This window comes from Lathyrus oleraceus, chromosome 4, assembly GCF_024323335.1.
Source record: "Lathyrus oleraceus cultivar Zhongwan6 chromosome 4, CAAS_Psat_ZW6_1.0, whole genome shotgun sequence".
Lineage (NCBI taxonomy): Eukaryota > Viridiplantae > Streptophyta > Magnoliopsida > Fabales > Fabaceae > Lathyrus > Lathyrus oleraceus.
Window position 1 is genome coordinate 375,457,434 of NC_066582.1, and position 20,313 is coordinate 375,477,746.

The window sequence follows — 20,313 nt, forward strand, 5'->3', positions numbered from 1 at the left end:
AGTGACGGCGGTAAAGCGATACGATAGGCTACCTCCCCTATCCTCTCCAAAATCTGATAAGGACCAATAAATCGAGGTGTCAACTTCTTCGACTTCAAAGCTCGATCAACCCCAGTTATCGGAGTAACACGAAGAAACACATGATCTCCCTCTTGAAACTCAAGTGACTTCCTTCTCTTGTCGTGATAACTCTTCTGACGACTCTGAGCAATCCTCATATTCTCCTGAATCATTTTAATCTTTTCCGTAGTTTGTTGAACAATCTCCGGTCCAACCACAGCACTCTCACCGGACTCATACCAACATAAAGGTGTCCGACATCTCCTACCATACAAAGCTTCAAATGGTGCCATACCAATGTTCGAATGAAAACTATTGTTATAGGTAAACTCAATCAAAGGTAAATAGCAATCCCAAGCACCTCCCTTTTCCAAAACACAAGCCCTCAAAAGATCCTCTAGTGACTGAATCGTCCTCTCAGTCTGACCATCAGTCTGCGGATGATATGCAGAACTCAATCTCAGCTTAGTTCCCAAAGCCCTCTGCAAACCTTCCCAGAACTTCGATGTAAATCTAGGATCTCTGTCTGAAACAATACTCAACGGAATACCATGCAAACTTACAATTTTCTCAATATACAACTCAGCTAATCTCTCTAACGGATAATCCATTCTGATCGGAATGAAATGAGCTGATTTTGTCAATCTGTCAACAATCACCCAAATGGCTTCAAAATTCTTAATTGTCCTCGGTAAACCAGAAACAAAATCCATACTGATACTATCCCACTTCCACTCTGGAATAGCCAACGGTTGCATTAGCCCAGACGGCTTCTGATGTTCAATCTTTGACTTCTGACAAGTCAAACAAGAATAAACAAAACTCGCAATTTCTCTTTTCATTCCCGGACACCAAAATAACTTTTTCAAATCATGATACATCTTCGCAGCCCCAGGATGAATACTCAAGCCACTGCGATGTCCTTCCTCAAGAATACTCTTCTTAAGTTCGGTAACATCCGGAATACACACCCGATTACCAAATTTCAAAACACCATTCTCATCAACTCTGAATTCACCACCTTGACCTTGATTCACTAGAGTCAACTTATCAACCAAAAATAGTAAATCTATGTGTGTGGGTGCATGGGCATGTATTCAGGCCTAAATGATCATTGCAATCCACTCAAATTCGTTGCAAAATGCTATTAAAGTCATTACATGGAGCCATGTAAGGTTGTGTAACAATTGAGTTCAAAAGTTGTTAAATTAAGCCATGAAAAGAACCTATGTGCAAGTCCTCCAAATCGCATCTAAATGAAGCGATCTTGGGTTATTTAGAAAGATAACATCACGTGGAACAAATTTGATGTTGGGACTTTTTCCATTTGAAGTTGGAGGAATCAAACATACTTAGAAATTTTCTAAGTTAAAAGTCAAATGAACCATTTTTCCACCTTGAAAAACTATTGATATGAGCTTCAAATTACTTTGGTTACTTATACAAAGTTGTAAATATTTCTATTACCTTCATTTTGATCACAAATTTGACACCATTTGGAGCTTGCATGATAGAGGTATGGGTTTTAGAAGTTGAGGAAAATTGCTTGTTCAATGATAAGGACCAAAATGGACGTATAATGTTTCCTCATGCCACATGACTTTGCAAGTGGAATTTGATCTTTATCAAAGAAGAAAATTTTAAGAAGACATCTTTAAATTTATAATGAAACTTAGATCATCTTTGTATCATAAAAATTGAGGAAGTTATGGTTCTTGGAAGTTGACCTTCTATCTAGGGTACAGACAAAATGACCTATAATCTTTCATAAACAAAATTAACTTTCCAAGAAAAATTAGATCTTGATGCCAACATGAAAGATTTTTGGAATGTCATAAAGAGTAACGTTTCTCCTGGGATCATTTTCATATGACAAAATATGTAGGAAATAGGGTCTGGGGAACCCTAGATTTGACTAGTTGACTTTTTTGGTCAACCTCCTTGAACCAACTTGCAAACTTGAAGTTCCTTTGCTCTTAGAGTCTCATGGAGGATAATATATGCTTATGATGATGTAAAATGAAGTATACCTTGATGTCTTTGACCAAATGCTAAGGAAACTTACTAAGGAAGGCACACAAGATACCCAAATGAATTAGGGCTTCCTTGATAAACAAGCTTCAAACTCTTGATGAATTCTTGATCAAAATGACAAATAAAGAACATGGGGATCCATATATGATGCTTAGAACCAATGTGGATATTTGCTTGCTTGATCCCTTGCATCGAGGGTCTCAAACCCTAGTTGTGAGCTTGGTGAGGCACAGGTGGACACACACACTACCTACAAAAGAAACAAAGCTACACTAGACATATTTTTGGATTTTTGGTTAGTAAACAAAGAAAAGAAAGTATGATACAGTCAAATATGCTTGGTGATCTTTTCCAATGCAAACCCAATGAATGATAGATGAGGAGGATACCAATGTGTGATCCCAATGCCAATGCAAAGTTTATGAGATTGCATAAGGGATCTTAGGGGTCAAATTGGGGTCTTACAATGGCGCTACGAAAATATCGAGTTTTTTGTGTCCAAACTTATGAAAAGTTCTACTTAAAAGATTATTGTTGTAAATTCAACATAATTGATGAAAACATTAAGGAATGCTCGTTTGAACAGTTTCCTCATAACATAATGGAGGCATATTTAATATGGAATATTAGTCATGAAAGCAAAAACAAGGAAGCTAAGGCCTACAAAAAAATATTAGATGAAATTGTTACTACATGCCAAAACATTAATTTTAAAAACATAAGTTTTAGCATTGACACATGAAGCAATTTTGAAGTTGAAACTCGAACATGTCCCACTGAATCTTGAATACAAACCACTTGTAAAAACTACTCCACAAAGTGTTACCTGTGTATGTTCTCTTTAATTCTCGTACCATGTCTCACCACCACCACCCAACAAGAACACCACCTTGGTCTGTGATCGATCAAGCTCTTCTTTTTTATTCTCATATCACCAACATGCCTCACAACCACAACAATGTTCCAACAAGATTAATGTCTCACAACCACAACATCGTCTCATCAAGATTAACTTCACTAACCGTGACTGTGATAGATGAAACTATTCTCTATGATTTTCCTATCGGCAACGTTCCAAGAAGATCAAGAATTCATCTATCATGGTCAATTAATCACCAAACGGGTCACCATCACCACCACCACAATTAGGGGTGTGCAAAAATATGGTTAACCAAACTATATTACTAAATTAAATTGAATTGCACCATAAAATAACTGAACCACTTGAATGGTTAATGAGCGGAACCATTTAATTCAAACAATTATAATTCAGTTTAAAATCGATTCATAACCAGTTTTCTTTTATAAACTGATTTAATTATATAAATAAGTTTTTTTTACAAAAAGAAGAAGAAGAATTATTGAGAGTGAAAAAAAATAGAAATTAAAAAATATTTGTAATTATGAAAAATTAAAAATATTTTATTGAAAATTATAAATAAAATTATTTAAAAAGTATAGTTTTTTTAGAAAAAAAATATGAATAATAAATACTTTGTCGTGACTTGTGAGAACTTGATAGAGCTTCTTGGTTTCTCCATGGTATAACATCTCCAATACATTAAACTCTCTAGACGTGTCTAAGGCCGCGTCATGTTCATACATCTACTTTAGCACTTCAAAAATTTATTAAGGATTATTCTCACTCCTTTGTTTTGTTGTGCGTGACGTTTACACTCATGTTGCAGAAACAGGTATCATGTAGTGCTCTTGTATGGATGAATGGCAGTTATTGCCTTCTTCAGTATTTTTCATTTTGTTTACTACCCATTGTGTCGCTCTGGTATTTTAACACATGGGATGAGACGTTGTTTATTTTGTTTTGGATTATATTTGTATAAGTTATATATGATGTTTTGATATATCTAACTACACTCATGGTAAGGGAGAATTTGTCTCGGCAGGCATATCCAGTTGATTTATCCTGAAAAAGACTAAACCTATCATAAGTGTTTTGTTCAAGATACTGAGAGTTTCGTTAAGAATGCTAGAAACATTATACTCCCTCCGTCTCAAAATAAAAGTTTTTTAAGGTTACATGCATTGTCATAAATGCAGAGTGAAATTTAATGTCTTGAGAGTAGCGCAGACAATATTAATTAGGGATAAAATTAGTACAAATGAATTAATGTTGCAATCAAAAAGTAAAACGACACTTATTTTAGGACAAATTTTTTAGGCTAAAAAGATAATTATTTTGAGACTGAGGGAGTATATAATTTTATCTTGAAAAGACTTAATGCTTACAGTATCAGTTCCGACATACATATCCAGTTGGTTTATCCTAAAAAGATTGAACGCTTATGGTATCAGTTCAGTTATATTTAGTTCAATTATTGACATTTATATGCTAGAAATTTTATATATAGTTTTATTAGTAAAAATTGGTAAGATGTTACATATTTACTGTGTATCGACAATACCGAGATATCAAGATCCTAGATTTAACACGCACACATCCTGCACTTTTTTAGTGCATTTTTCTTAGTTCGGACTATAACAACTAAATCACAGTCAGATTATAATAACTAAAACATCTTAGTTGTCTTACATTTCGGTGGTATTGCATTTCAATGGTATTATATTTCAAAACAACTAAACCAAAATCGAAATACAAGTTATGATAAAAACATACAAGTGGTAACGGTTTGAGTTCGATGGACATTTCGAACAATATTTCAGTGGTAACTATGTTTCTAATAACATTTCAAACAATATTTCAATGGTATTACCATTTATATGAGAGATTAACATTTTAGTGGTGAGTTATGTACCTCAAATGTGATGACGAAGTTTCAACGAACTTTGAAAATAGATGATGTTCGAGTTGATGTTGGAAGAGTTAATGTTGAAAAGAGATGATGTTCGAGTTGATGAAGGAATAGTTTGATGAAAATGTCCTAGTTTTTTTTAAGATAGATGAAGTTAGAGTGTTTATTGATAGGTAAATAAAAAATTAGAGTTTAGTTCTCTAAAATATCCATACAAAAGATCAAACACGTCGGTTTTTAGGCAAACTAATGAAACATATTAATTAAAAAATAATAAAATATATAAAAGTCTCATATAGTGTCATATTCTGGGAACTCATTTAAATTAACTATCACGTCGATTTTAAGAAGCAACTGCAGTAATAGATTAATTAATAATTAAAAATAATACAAAAAAATAAAAATAAAATAAAAGATATTGATGAAAAAGATATCACCAATTGATTGATCAATATAATAGCGGATAATACAAATAAAAAAAATAATATAAAAAAAGCGTCATGTGACCTTAAACTAATTAAAAATAAAAATAAAATATAAAATGCAGTAACTAGGATTCGAAGCAAATTTCTCGTAGTTATATTCCTTCAGTTTAGGGAATAACCGATGGTATATGTTGTATATATTTAAAAATATGATACCGCTATTGGGACATATACCTCAGTTATCGGAGGATTGAAGTGAAAGCTATCATAAAGAGTATTATTGTAGTAATGATATCTCATTGCAATTAGCAGTCTAGTCTATTAAATATCTAGTAGGAATCTTAGAAGATGTGTCATTATGGATGGGACATTTTATCATTCCCACAAATTTTGTTATAATGGAAATGGAAGAGGATGCACAAATCCATATCCTATTACAAAAATCCTTTATCGTCAGTGTTGGAGACGTCATAAATGTTAAGCATGGGAAGCTTACATTTGTAGTAGGTAACAAAAATATCAAGTTTTTACTATCCAAACTTATGAAAAGCCCTACTTTAAATATTTTTGTTGTAGATTCGACATAATTGATGAAAACATTAAAGAATGTCCGTTTGAACAATTTCCTCATAACATAATGGAGGTATATCTAATAGGGAATATATGTCATGAAAGCAAAAACTAGGAAGCTAAGGCATACAATAGAGTATTAGAGGAAAGCCTTACTACTCAAGACCAAAGCTTTAATTTAAAAACATAAGTTTTAACATTGACACATGAAGCAATTTCGAAGTTGAAACTTGAACCTGTATCACCAGATCTTGAATATAAACCACCTTGTAAAAACTTTACCTCACTTATTATTCAAAACATGATAGAAAGTTAAAGAATCCAAAAAAAAAAGATTGGATATCTTTAAATGGTAAGTTGAATACACTATTAATGATAAAACTTTGAAGGAAACACATTTTTTTACTTAGGATTCAAACAGTTAAACTAGTGAACTAAAAGAAGTGGTCCGTAAGAGGCAATTCACACGTTTTTAATTTTTGATTTTTTCGTTTGTATATTTTATTTTTATAGAATTAGGTGAGTTCACAAAATTGGAGAGAAAATGAAATATTAAAAACTAAAATGAGGAAATGTCAAAAAAAAAATTTAGGGGTGTTATATATAGTTGTCCTATTATTTATTGACTTTTTCATTTGGGTCAATAATTAAAGATGAGGTGTAAAATAGAGATTGAAATCTTGTGATCCAAGACATCCTTATTTGCTTCATTAATGACAAAACCTTAAAAATCTTTTCATTAATGACAAATCCTTAAAAATCTTTTCATTAATAACAAATCCTTAAAATAGAGATTGAAATCTTGTGATCCAAGATATCCTTATTTGTTTCGTCCCATGTAACGGTCACAAATAAAAGTGTCAACAATAGCTTCTATAAATAACCATTCCCGCTATCATTATATCATCTCTTAACTCTCACTCTCTCTAATTCACAAGATTTGTGTATTTTTTTTATAGGACTAGGTGAATTCACAAGATTTGAAGAAAAATATAATATTAAATGCTAAATATTTAATTTTATTTTTACAATTTCACTACTTTATTTAATTTAATTTTTATTATTTATTAATTTTTTATTTGGGCCAAATATTTGAAGATAAGACCCAAAATTGAGATTGAAATCTTGTGACCCAAGACATCCTTATTTGCTTCATTAATGATAATATCCTTAAATATCTTATTTGCTTCATTAATGATAATATCCTTAAATATCTTATTTGCTTCATTAATGATAATATCCTTAAATATCTTTTTCATTAATGAAAAATCCTTTAAAAAGGTAAAATATTTATAAGAAAAATACATGACATATTAAATATCGTACATGATATGTTGGTCCATGACATGTTGGTCCAGATATCGTACATGACATGTTGGTCCAGATGTTTAATTGCTATGTAATTATACGATTTATTTCCCCTTTAACTATTTATAAGTAAAAGGTAAAATATTAAAAAAAATGTTTTTTTAAAATATATTTTATGAAAATATATAAACACGTTTTTTATTGGATGTTGTTTTTGAAAATAAAAAGAAAAAGAATAAATTAAATTCAATTTGTCTTTAATTTTATATTGAAAAATATTTAATTTTAAAATTAAATTTTTAATCAAATAAAGTTTATATTTTTTTTATTATTTATAACAAGAAAAACATGTATTTTTTCTTATAAATAGTTAAAAAGAGGAGAACATTATTCGATAGATTTTTTTCTGTTGTTAAAATCTTTAATCCATCTCTGATATATCTTTATCATGTTAAATAAGTTTAGATCTTATGTCAAAAATTATTTTAAAAGTTAAGGTTGTCTAAATATATTTATACATTCAATAGTTTAAAATTATAAGAATTTCAAACTAACTATAAACAACTTTAATAATATTAATCATATAATAATATATTTTTAAAAAAAAACTACATACACATATTTATGGTAATGTGATAGCATATAAATGTATAAAATTTGCTTAGAAAATGCACATAATATAATTATACTGGAAACAACAGTTAAAATGGCAAAACTTTGATTTTGTGTCTTAAAATAAAATGTTGTTGGCACATTTTTTCTTTTGATAATGAAAATTATTTGCAAGTATTGAAAATATTATTGTTTTTTATATACATTACTCATAACGATAATGTGACTGTTTTAATGTTCACATGATCAATATGAATTCCCAAAAAAATGTAAGACTAACCAATTTTTTTATTATTTCTTTGTAATTTAATTCTGTCAATAATATAAATTGATAATAAAAGAAAAATACATAAAATCTATAAAAAAATGTTATTTAAAATTGTATATAATTTTGATTGTATGTAAAGAAAATCAAAATAAAAATATGTTTTTAAAATTGAACTAGAGACATTTAAAACATAATTCAATTGAGTTTTCTTTTTCACTCGGGTTTTTAGAGGAAAGGGGTCTAGTAACCCAGAGCTCATGCTGAAAGGTCATACACTGGCCAAGCATTGTTTTCACAAGAAATCGAATTTGGTATTTTTCAAACCTTCGTTCACTATTAGAAAAATGTATTTTAGCCTCCTGCATTAGTGTTGGTCCCCGACACCGACGCTATTAGAGTCGGTCAAATCTACGCTGAAAACCTTTTAATTAAAAAAATATTGCAAATAATTGTAGCGTCGATCGTATCGACTCTATATATTCATAAATATATTCTATTTAATTACTTAGAGTCGGTTTGTCCGATGCTAATGATACATTTTTTCAATTAACTTTTGTAGAGGCGGCTTATCCGACTCTATTTAATTTGCATATTTTCGAAAAAGAATTTTTTTCACTACAACAGGAATCGGATAGACGGCCTATTGGCTAAAATCTATAATTAAATAATCTACCCCTACATGTTAATACCTCAGGATTAGCATTAATTTTAGAAAATAAATAATGTAACCACCTCTGTTGTTTTAATATGTTGGGTTGAAGAAATTCAACATCTGGACCAACATGTCATGTACGATGTCACGACATCAGGTCTGTGACATCGCACATGTGTAGAAAACTGAATTAATTAATTCAGTATATTTTCTGGGATCAGCAAGGATATCTGGTGAATATCCTAACTCCCTTGTGGAGGTCTTGAAGACTCAATCAGAATATATATAGGCTCTAAATATGGAGATATATATGGAGAGAGTTTAGGAACTTGAAGACCTTGTTTGTAGCAGAATTTTTCTGCTGAAGTTGTAACAGCCAAGAACAAGTCTGCTGCGATTTCTGAAGGCCCAAATCCAGTTGGGTAATTAGGTTATAAATAGCTGATTGTAACCTAGTTTTTGTAAGCCTCTTAGAATGAATTTTTAGGGGTGTGTGTGAGGTAAACCTCCCAATCTGTGGGAAGGTTACCCTGTGTTTCTCAGTTGTAAAAGTTGAGAGTTTTTGTAACTCAAAGCCTGTAGGCAAGAGTGATTATGTTCTTGAATGAAGTTGTGAAGCTAGTTCAAGGTGTTTGAACATTACATTGTATTTGTAGTGATAGGAATGGAAACTGGAGGTTTCTATCTAGGAGTTCCTAGGTATAGATTGCATTGGGTAGGGATTAAGTGATGACTTGTAAACGGGTGAGTTTAACTCTGAATTGATACTACTAATAGTGGATCTTCTTCCTGGCTTGGTATGCCCCCAGATGTAGGTCATGTTGGACTGAACTGGGTTAACAATTTCCTGTGTTTGTTTTCCTTCTGTATGTTATGATCATGCATGCCATATCAAAGCTTGTATGGCAGTCTGCCAATCAAATTAATAACAGACCTGATACATAGCCCTCTGGTTGAATGTCAATAAGAATGTCTTGACATTCATCGTGGACAGCATATACTGAACAACAGGCAGGTTGGTTTTTCTGCTTCAGTTCAGTATGTTCCTAAATCTGGTTTTCAAGTTGAAAACAGACCTGGTCAAAAGATCATTGTGAAACTGTCAAACTGGATGTCTTGACAGTTCCTCCAGTAAGCTAATACTGAAGTAGAGACTGGTTGGTCTTTTACAGTACAACAAATTTAGCACAGTCTGTTTTCAGGAACTAAACAGACTTAGCATATGGACCTGGACTTGGATGTCAAACGGAATGTTGTGACATTCATTCCTGACAGTATATGCTGAATTGTTGGATGGTTAGTTTTTCTGTTTCAGGATTTTTCTCAGGCTATTCTTCAGGAATCCAACAGCTGATCTAAAATCTAGGAAACTAACAACTAAGCTACAATTAATGAACCTAGCAAATAATCTATTTGTTAGCTCCTTAATAAGTGGAGATTAGTTTAACTTGTTACAACCTTTAATTTAGGAAATACAAGTACAAGACCAACAAACTGGAACAATGTAACAGATGATGTCAAAATCAGGATTGAGACATCGTGCTGATAACTGTGTAGGAAAACAACAGGAGTGAATGCTATGGTGCACATAACTAGGTGTTCCTCCATTCTAGGATGACATAGAAGGAGAGGTCGTGACACTGTGAAAGGGTGCACATGAGTACAGAGTGTAATAACTGTCTTGCTGTATTAGGTACGATGTTAGATCAGATGTCATGACTTGGAGTAGAACATCTGAAATCTGACTACGCCAGAATTTCAAATGGTATCAGAGCAGGCATCTTGTTCTGTCTCTGGATGAGATCCATGGGCGATACTTTCTGGTAGCTGGCAAGGAGTTATGTTAGTACTGATGCTGGAACTTGTGTTTATAAAAGTGGTATAATATGTTTTTCTTTTAAACAAGATGCCATTTTCTTTTAATTCAAAATGGTAATTAATTAAAAGAGAATGACTATGAGCACTTCCTTGATAATCATTCGAATCAAGTCGAGGATGATGATTGGAAGGATCGAAGCACTAAAAGAGTCAAAGAAACTACTCAAACTATTGAGTATGATCATCTTACACTTATGTAAGGAGAAAGTTGATATCTCATAAAATGATGGTGATAAGAGAAAAGAATATGGAACACGATACCTCACGCAAAGGGAACCAAGGAATTGATGAACTTTCGACTAATATGGTATACTTTGACGCGTTAGACCGACTTCGAAGATTCATGTGGGTCAGCACATCAACGTCACTGAGCTTACAACCATCGGCCTACAGGCCTACAGACGAAGTTGAATGTAATCTTTAGCGTATTTTCTCCTTTGCATATTGGTTTGTATCTCCCATCGGATAAGACACGACGGGGCATAGGGATTTCGGCATGATTTATTCCTCCATCAATATTTGATATAGGGGCATCTAATAAACAAGATGGTGAAGTTTCTTCCTCTAGGAAATCCCTAGACATCCTTTATGAATCATAATCGTTAGATAAGGATATGACTTATAGTTTTAGGTGATCACTACTAAGAGGAGAAAGATGAGAATCATGGGAGGTCTCTATTGCAAAGACAGATGGAGTTTCAATTTCAGAATCTCTCACTAGGTTGCTGTATTATCGCTCATCCTGACTAAAATAGAAAATTTCAAAAGATAAAAGTTTGAGTTAGAATGGTGGCTGGTTATGTAGAGGTGATGAAGCAGGAGAAGACGAAGAAAAGTGAGGTCTTTAAGCAAAGCACTAGAAATTGATTCTATTGATACTCTTCGGGAGGAAGAAACGAAGATATCTTCTAGAAAGTAACCGTAAAATTGAATGCTAAATATTGCGAAAAACTTCTAAATACTCAACTCACCCTAGTTGTAAGCAACGACAGCTAAAAGGATCAGACCAACTAAGGAAAATGATCACAAAATCAACGACTAGATTTCTACTCGTGGATACACGTCAACTCGAGTGCACTCAAATACTCTATAAGTTGTGTCATACCTTAACTGGTCACGTAATTGGACCTGTCAGAAATGGGCGATGAAGCGTTGTAATGTTCGCCAGTATTATTTTTTTAAACCGATCCCAAACATTTTAGTTCCATTCCACATCAGACCACATCACGGAGGCCGATCAATGATACTTAAGGCTTCCTCCAACTCCTTCAGTGCACGACAAAACCTTGGGGTAATTGTTTTGGACCGGTTAAAGGCCTAATTGACCAAGACCCATTCCATCTCAAATCAACTTCATTTGACCCAAAATATAAAAGCAGCTCACACGCTAAGAACAATGTACAATCTCTGATCTTCAAATTTCATTATACTTATCTTGAATCTTGAACTGACTTGAACATTTGAATGCTAATTATGCAGGTCAAACTCGCGTTGTCGTAAAGGAGATCGAAGTCACCGTTCAAGATCACAAATTTTTCAACTGCATCCATTTCTAATTTTCGAATGGAACATGTAGTTTTTTTTCCTTCGACCTTCGTTTTACATAAAAAAAACTTTTGCATATAAATTAATTAATGATGAGATTTTCACATGATTTATAAAAACATGATAAAAAAAATATTTTTTTGTGTTTTTATTCATGGCATATGAATTTTATAAATTTGTTTATTAATTTTTTAGTTTTTTTAATTTGTAATTCTATTTTTAATAATCTCTTAATTTTATTTTGGATTTAACTTTAATATTTCATATTTATTTAAATTCAATTCTATATATTTGATAAAAGAAATTAAGAGATATTTTAGGTTCAATTCCTTTTTTATTCTTTTTCATTTCTCCTTAGTCGTCTCATAAATTAAAAAGTCTGATTTTGAATAACAAAAGTGTATTAAAAGTTAAAGAATTAATTAATTAACTCAATTTCAAAACCGAAACTCTTCGTTAACAGAATAACTCAATTTCAAAAACAAAAGAATTATACTCAATGATTTTGAATATGTTTAACATTGATAGAAATTAAGCATGATTTGTTAGAGAAAATACATTATTAAGACTTGGTTTTTCTTAGTGGATTATGAAAACTTGATTGATGAATTTATTTTAAAAAGTGTTTGAAAGATAATTGTTTTTTATGTAGCTAAAATATTGATAATACTATTATTTTAAAGTTGTATTTTTTAATGTAATTAATTAAATATATATTTTTTTATGTTATTTATAAGAAAATATTTTTTTATATTATTGATTTTATTTATAATTTAAATAAAAGATATTATTAAAAAATGCATTTTTAAATTGAAAATCTATTTTAAATATTATCGCATTACATAATCTCAAAATTATTCGAGACGTCCGATCTTAAATCTCAGTGTATTGATGCGTTTTGAAGTCATATTTCATCTAGAAATTTGTTGATATTACTTTAGCATATGTAGGGAGAAAAATTCTAATTTTACCATTCATCTATAATCTATAATTATATATAAAGGGGATAAGTGATTTTGGTATGACCTTTTTTTTTCTTCCAATTTTATCCTTTAACAATTGTTACAATTACTATCAATTATTAAATTAAAAAAAAATACAAAAAAAAACTCATTTATTAAATATGTAACCTCCATGAACACATCAAATAACTTCCTCCAACACATCAACTATACTAAATAACTTCCTCCAACACCACTATATATGATAACTGCATATTTCAAAAATAAAAACATTTTTTTCTTTCTCTCTCCACGCCAAAGTTAGGAGAAAAATTCATAATCATACCAACCCCACATTTGCCTCCTTCCTCTTTTACTATATATCTCTCTTCCATAACCAAATCATTTTCTCAAATTCATTTTGAAATAAGAGGTACGAGTGTGTTTGAAATGAATACGAAAATTGTTCATTGATTTAACTTTTTGATATATGGAGGATTATGTGGTTTAGGTTTTGATTTCTATTACTCTTTTTCTGTGTTTTATCACTTACTTAATTTGGCCTAAAACGGATTGCAGTGTCTGTTTGAATGGATGGATTGAGTGATGGGTGTTATATTAAGATGTGTGAGGTTAGAGATAGTTGTTCTTATTGTCTAAGGTGAAACACGGTGATGTATTTCTAAATATGAAGGATATGTCATCAGATCAACTTCCATTGTTGAATTTTTGACTTAATTAATGGTAATTGTGAAAGACGCAGAAATCAATTGAATATTCATGTAGCTTTTTATAAGGACTGAAGTTATACTATGGATATTTTGTTGCAAAAAAATGTCATGGATTGTGTAAAATGTGATATCTTTTTGTCATAATCTTGATCTGATTATAATTATAAGGATTCATTGTAGGTCTATTTCTTATGCCCTTAACTGACTTGCTCAATATTTATCTGTTGCAGGGAGATATTTTGAAAGTGAAAGTAAACAAATTAACATCAATAAAGACCCAGCTCCCATACTCATATTATTCACTTCCTTATCCTGCACCCAAAAAAATACAAGATAGTGCAGAAAATCTTGGGGAAGTGCTTCGCGTTGACCGCATTGAAAATTCACTCTATGTGGTTAGTTTCACATGTTAATTCTTGAATCTTTATCAATTTATAAGAAAGGAATTCTTAATGAAATATATAGCTTTGGAAACATTTAACCTCGAATTGGTTAGCCACCATGTTTGAAGGGTAGTTAGTTAATGGATAATCACTCTTTAATTAATTTAATTAATTATATTTAATTGATTTAGTGGATTGTCATGTCCACGGCTTCTAGAATCATATTGGTTGTTATATTTTATGAAAAATGTAAAGGAAAACAAGAGATCAAATGACTGCCACTACATATTTTCTTTTAAAAGAAAACATAATAATAATGCAAAAAATAGTCAAAACCTATAACAACATACAGAATCGCCTCTCTTAAATTTTGGAATATAAGCTTCCAAATTTATGGTATATATAATAGTCATAAGAGAGAAGCTTACCGATAAGAAGATTTCCTGCTGCATCTATTGTTGTTGTCATTGAAACTGATAAGTTATGTTCATTGTCGGATGATTCCAAACCAGAAATAGATGGATGGTCAACATAACCTGCCTCCATCAAGCCATGGTTCAATTGAAGAGAATTGAAGTTCTGAAGTGCGAGTAGGTGACCCTTCACGCCAAACAGAATAAATAAAATAATACAGAAAACAATCAGACGACAAAATAAATTGATCAGATCAAAACATTTTATTCATTTTAAAGGGTTTAGTTTTACTCATGATACGACAATATTATATTTGCATGACCATGAACTTAGGATCAACAATCCAAACATTTTTGTTTCGGCACCGACATGTTTTAGATGAGTAGCTAGAATGCCCTAGCAGGATTTCAGAATCCAAAAGTCAAAGCCAACTAATATCCTGAAAGTCCTATGACATAACAAAACTCAAAATACAAAATCAAGTAAGACTATGACTTGAAATTTAAAACCATCCCACCTTTAATTTTAATTTTGGAGAGAAGCATTATTGTAGAAAAATGAAAGTTTAGAGGGAAATTTGAGATTTGAATGTTGAGAATGATTTTTCAACAGAGTATAGATAAACAAATTCCACAAGTGCGCTTTTATGATCATCAGCGAATTGCAGATGTGTTAAATAATGAACGCAACTCCAAAACAATGCTCACACAATTCTTTGCATTGAATCTACGAGATCCACAAGCAAGAAAGTATCTGTATAGAGAGATTCCAGAGCATTATTGTTGGAACAAGCGGGATATGGAATGGCATCGTAGGCGATCAACAAGAAAAGTTATCGGGAGAATCTATACGGTATCACCTTCAGAGGGAGATAAGTTTTACTTGCGACTGTTGTTATCGCATGTCACAGGTCCAACCAGCTGGGAGTATCTTCTTACAAATAATGGCATGACTTTCAGTACATTCAAAAAATCAGCCGAGGATAGGGGATTTCTAGAGACTGTTCATAGTATTCGTGATTGTTTGGTTGAGGCTACGAGTCTCCGAATGCCATATGCTTTACGAAGGTTATTCGTGACGATTTTAATATTTTGTGAACCTACTGATGTTAGAGCCCTTTGGAATGAGTTTTTTACACATATGGTAGAGGATTATCAAACAGCTAACAATGTTGTGGAATCAAACTTAACTAATATGTTGTTGAAGGACTTGAATGAACTCTTAAACCTGCACGGTAAAAAGATTGATGATTATGATCTCCCATCTTTACCCCCTAATACAATAGACAGAGGTGCAGTTCCAAGTATCATACAAGAGGAGTTAGCGATCGATATCCCCAATGAAGATATTGAATCTATTGCTATGTTAAATAATGATCAAATGATTGCATTCAACACCATTATGAATGTAATTGTTCAAAAACACAGTGGAGTATTTTTTGTTGATGGTCCAGGAGGAACAGGTAAAACATTCCTTTATAGAACATTAATGGCAAGTTTAAGAAGTAGAGGAGAAATTGTCTTAGCAACTGCATCATCTGGTATAGCTGCAACATTGTTACCCGATGGTAGGACTACACACTCTCGATTTAAGATACCTATTGATATTCAACCGAGTTCCATTTGTGGTATTGAAAAGCAAAAGGATCTTGCAAATCTCATTAGAGTTGCTGCCGCAATAATTTGGGATGAAGCACCAATGACAAACAAAAATTGTTTGGAAGCCTTAGATCGATCATTACAAGACATTTGTAGCAACAGTGCTCCATTTGGTGGAAAAGTTCTGATCATGGGGGGGGGGGGATTTTCGTCAAGTCCTTCATGTTGTAAGAAAAGGTACTAAGGCACAAATGATTTCAACGTGTATTGTTCAGTCTCATTTATGGAATCATACCAAGATTTTGCATTTGCGTCAAAATATGCGATCATTGCATGATCAAGAGTTTGCAGAATTTCTTATTCGCATTGGTGATGGTGTCGAACCTACCAAACTAGATGACATGGTGAGGTTACCTTTACATATTGCAATCCCATGGGAAGGTGAACATTCCATACAAGTACTTATCCAACATATTTTTCCTGATCTAGAATTGCATGGTTGGGATGCCCCATATATGGTACAAAGAGCTATTTTGACACCAACAAATGATGATGTCCAGAAATTGAATGATATGATTATCGATCAGTTTCTAGGAGAAGAACATAATTTGTTATCGTTTGACGAGGTTGAAGGAGATAATCATAATTTATACCAGCAAGAATTCTTAAACTCAATTGCACAAGGTAGTTTGCCACCTCATATTCTAAAGATAAAAAAGGATGCACCATTGATGTTGTTACGAAATCTAGATCCTAGATATGGATTGTGTAATGGGACCCGGTTATTATGTCGTGGTTTATTTATGAATATGTTGGATGTGGAAATCATGACAGGAAGCAACGCAGGAAAACGTGCTTTTTTGCCTAGAATTAAAATAAAAACATCTGCAAGTGATGGACTGCCTTTTGTCCTTAGTAGAAAGCAGTTTCCTGTGCGACTAAGTTTTGCAATTACAATAAATAAATCACAAGAACAAACCATTCCAAATGTTGGAATATATCTTCCACGACATGTTTTTAGTCATGGACAGTTATATGTGGCTTTATCCAGGGGTGTTTCACAGACTACAACAAGAGTTTTAACCAGGGAAGGAAAATTGAAAGGAGAAGATGGTGACTACACAAAAAATGTAGTCTACAAATAAATTCTTTTATCGCACCCGCAGGTATTTATTAAGTACATTGAAAAAATTGCTCACACGTTGATTCCCATTTTGGTTACACGACATACCAAGCTTATATTGTATTATTTATATCATAGATAGATAATAACTAAATATAATTTTCTTTTGCTTTAATATACATCCAAACTAGAACACGATGAAATCTTCCAATTATGTAGGGAGTTGAGACGAAAGAATGTTGAAACTTGCTTCGACATGAAAGTAAGTTATACTTAATCATTTATTTTATGCTTTTATGTTAGATATAAATGGGGTGATAGTTATTCTCACTATTCTTATACAATAAATTTTAGATAACAGACTTTGAAGATAAATGGAACACGTGGAAGGATGAACAAAGTATTTCATCCATCGGCAAACTCGACAATAAGGTGTATTTATCTTTTCCGTAATACGTATAAAAAAAATTCTTGCATTTTCATCACTCTTTCACTAACATTTTTATCATCCTCATTGAAACAGGTCAAACGTTTGAAAATTTACTCCATCGGTTGGAGCTCCACGGTGATAACAAATAAAACACAACTTTGGAAAATGGTGAAAAGAGAAATAATATCTCAAAGGATGGAGAGGTTTTTATTTAATTCATTTAAGAATATATTTACTCTAGATTATTTTTGAATGCATGAATTTAACTGCTATTTGTGGTTTATATAAATAAAACCATGTATATTTACTAAGTCCATTGTTTTCCTTATTTACCAGAAATTCAGGTAATTCAGAAACAAGTCATAATTGTTGTTCTACGAAATCTAGACTAAAATAAAGTATCTCCATTCTCCAGGTATTATTTGAGTCACAATAAACCATATTATATTCAAACGAGTCAAGTGTTTTGAATGCATTTCTTTTATAATATGACATTTCATCATGTATTTGTAGTTTTTTAAATCTCAAGAGCGCATTGATAAAGAGATGTACGAAGAATTGATTTGAATCTTTATAAGGTAAGCAAAAGCTATATTACACTACTTACTATTATTTTTACTATCTTTTTCTTTAAAAAAAGTCTAATTTAAGAGTCTTACATTTTTTCTTTACTACGGAAAAAAATTGCAGGGAAAAATAAAATACTTCGAATAGAGATTTCATGTTCGGCATTCCTCTTAAAGAACGTCATTGATTACACAGTATCAATATTACTTTGCATGTTTCGATATAATTTTGAATATCTTTATTTACCGTTTTCAAAATATATTAATATTATTTTTAATGCGACCTACAGTAAAAACCTCATAAAAAGAAAACAAATATTTATTTTCCTCTACGCTGTGCGCATTAAAAAAAGCGGGCAAACGGGCACTCCCGTGCCCGTCTGAACGCTAGTTAATGATAATATCCTTAAATATCTTATTTGCTTCATTAATGATAATATCCTTAAATATCTTATTTGCTTCATTAATGATAATATCCTTAAAAAAATTTTTCATTAATGAAAAATCCTTTAAAAAATTGTTTTTCCTTGAGGATTTGTTTCTTCGGATTTTTTACCAATATACCCCACTTTTTCAATTAATTTCCCAAAATAACCCAGTTTTCAAAAAATTTCCCAATATACCCCACTTTTAGAGGGAGGCGCCAATTGGATTGGCGCCCCCTCTTAAAAATTGCAAGGAGGCGCCAATTGGATTGGCTAGGGCACCTGCCCTAGCCAATCCAATTGGCGCCTATGTGTAATTTTTAAGAGGGGGCGCCAATCCAATTGGCGCCTCCCTTAAAAAAGCCTCAAATGGAAAAACTTCCAACATGAAAGTTGTAGATCTTTTCAAGACAATGAATTTGGATATAAATTTTGCATCATTTGGATTTTTTTTGAGAAAGTTATGGGCAGTTGAAGTTGGACTTCTGAGTTTTTTAACTGTTATCTGACCTATAATGTTTTGTATAATTGCATGTGTTTCTTTTAGGAATATGTAATTTTGTCCAACATAACATTTGAAGTAGACATCTTAAATTTTCCAATGCACTTGGTCCCACCTCAAAATAATTAAAAATGAGTGAGTTATGTCCCTGCGAACTTGACCCAAAATTAGGGTTTCTGTCAAAACAAGTGTATGTGAATTTTGCCAAAAGGGACCAACTTCAAGCCCTTTAGTTTGAATGATAAAAGCCTCAAATGACAAAACCTTCAACATAAAAGTTGTAGATCTTTTCAAGATAATGAATTTGGACTAAAGTTTTGCATCATTTGCAATTTTTATGAGAAAAGGTTTGGGCACCTGAACTTGGACTCTTTGACATTTTATCTGTTATCTGACCTATAATGTTTTGTATTATTGCATGTGTTTGTGTTAGAGTTATGAATTTTTGTCCAACATAACAAGTGAAGTAGACATCTTAAATTTTCCAATGCACTTGGTCCCACCTCAAAATAATTAAAAATGAGTGAGGTAGGTCCTTGTGAACTTGACCCAAAATTAGGGTTTCTGTCAAAATATGTGTATGTGAATTTTGCCAAAAGGGACCAAATTCAAGCCCTTCAACATAACAATAACAAGTCCTTGAATTAGGGTTTCTGACCTATAAATTTTTGTTTTATGATATGTGTTTATTTTAGAATTATGAAAGAAACTTAATGTTTGGAGAATACACAAAGATAAATTTGACATAATACGAATTGATATTAATAAAATTTGGATTTTACACAATGAATCCTAATGGTGATGACCGGGATCACCTAACCGACCTCCGGTCCCACATCCCCTAGCTACCCTAACCCTTGGCCCTAACCCACGTTGACGATTCTGCACCGGTGTTTGTTCATCTGATGGTCCAGGAGCGTCATTACCGCCTACAGGAGAAGATCCGTTGAGGTATTCAGCCAACTCAGCATAGTCTTCAGTATTCAATGATGGTGTACCGGCGTAGCTGAGCTCATGACCCATGCCAGAGAAGTTGGGGTGTGCTTGACTCATGGATGGGCGACCAGGACGGTTGAA

The 20,313-nt window shown here is 32.1% G+C and overlaps 1 pseudogene; it reads left to right on the top strand.

The window, feature by feature from the left end:
- LOC127137593 (uncharacterized) overlaps positions 1-18,310 on the top strand; it is a 32,175-nt pseudogene extending 13,865 nt beyond the window's left edge.
- The last annotated feature ends 2,003 nt before the right edge of the window (positions 18,311-20,313 follow it).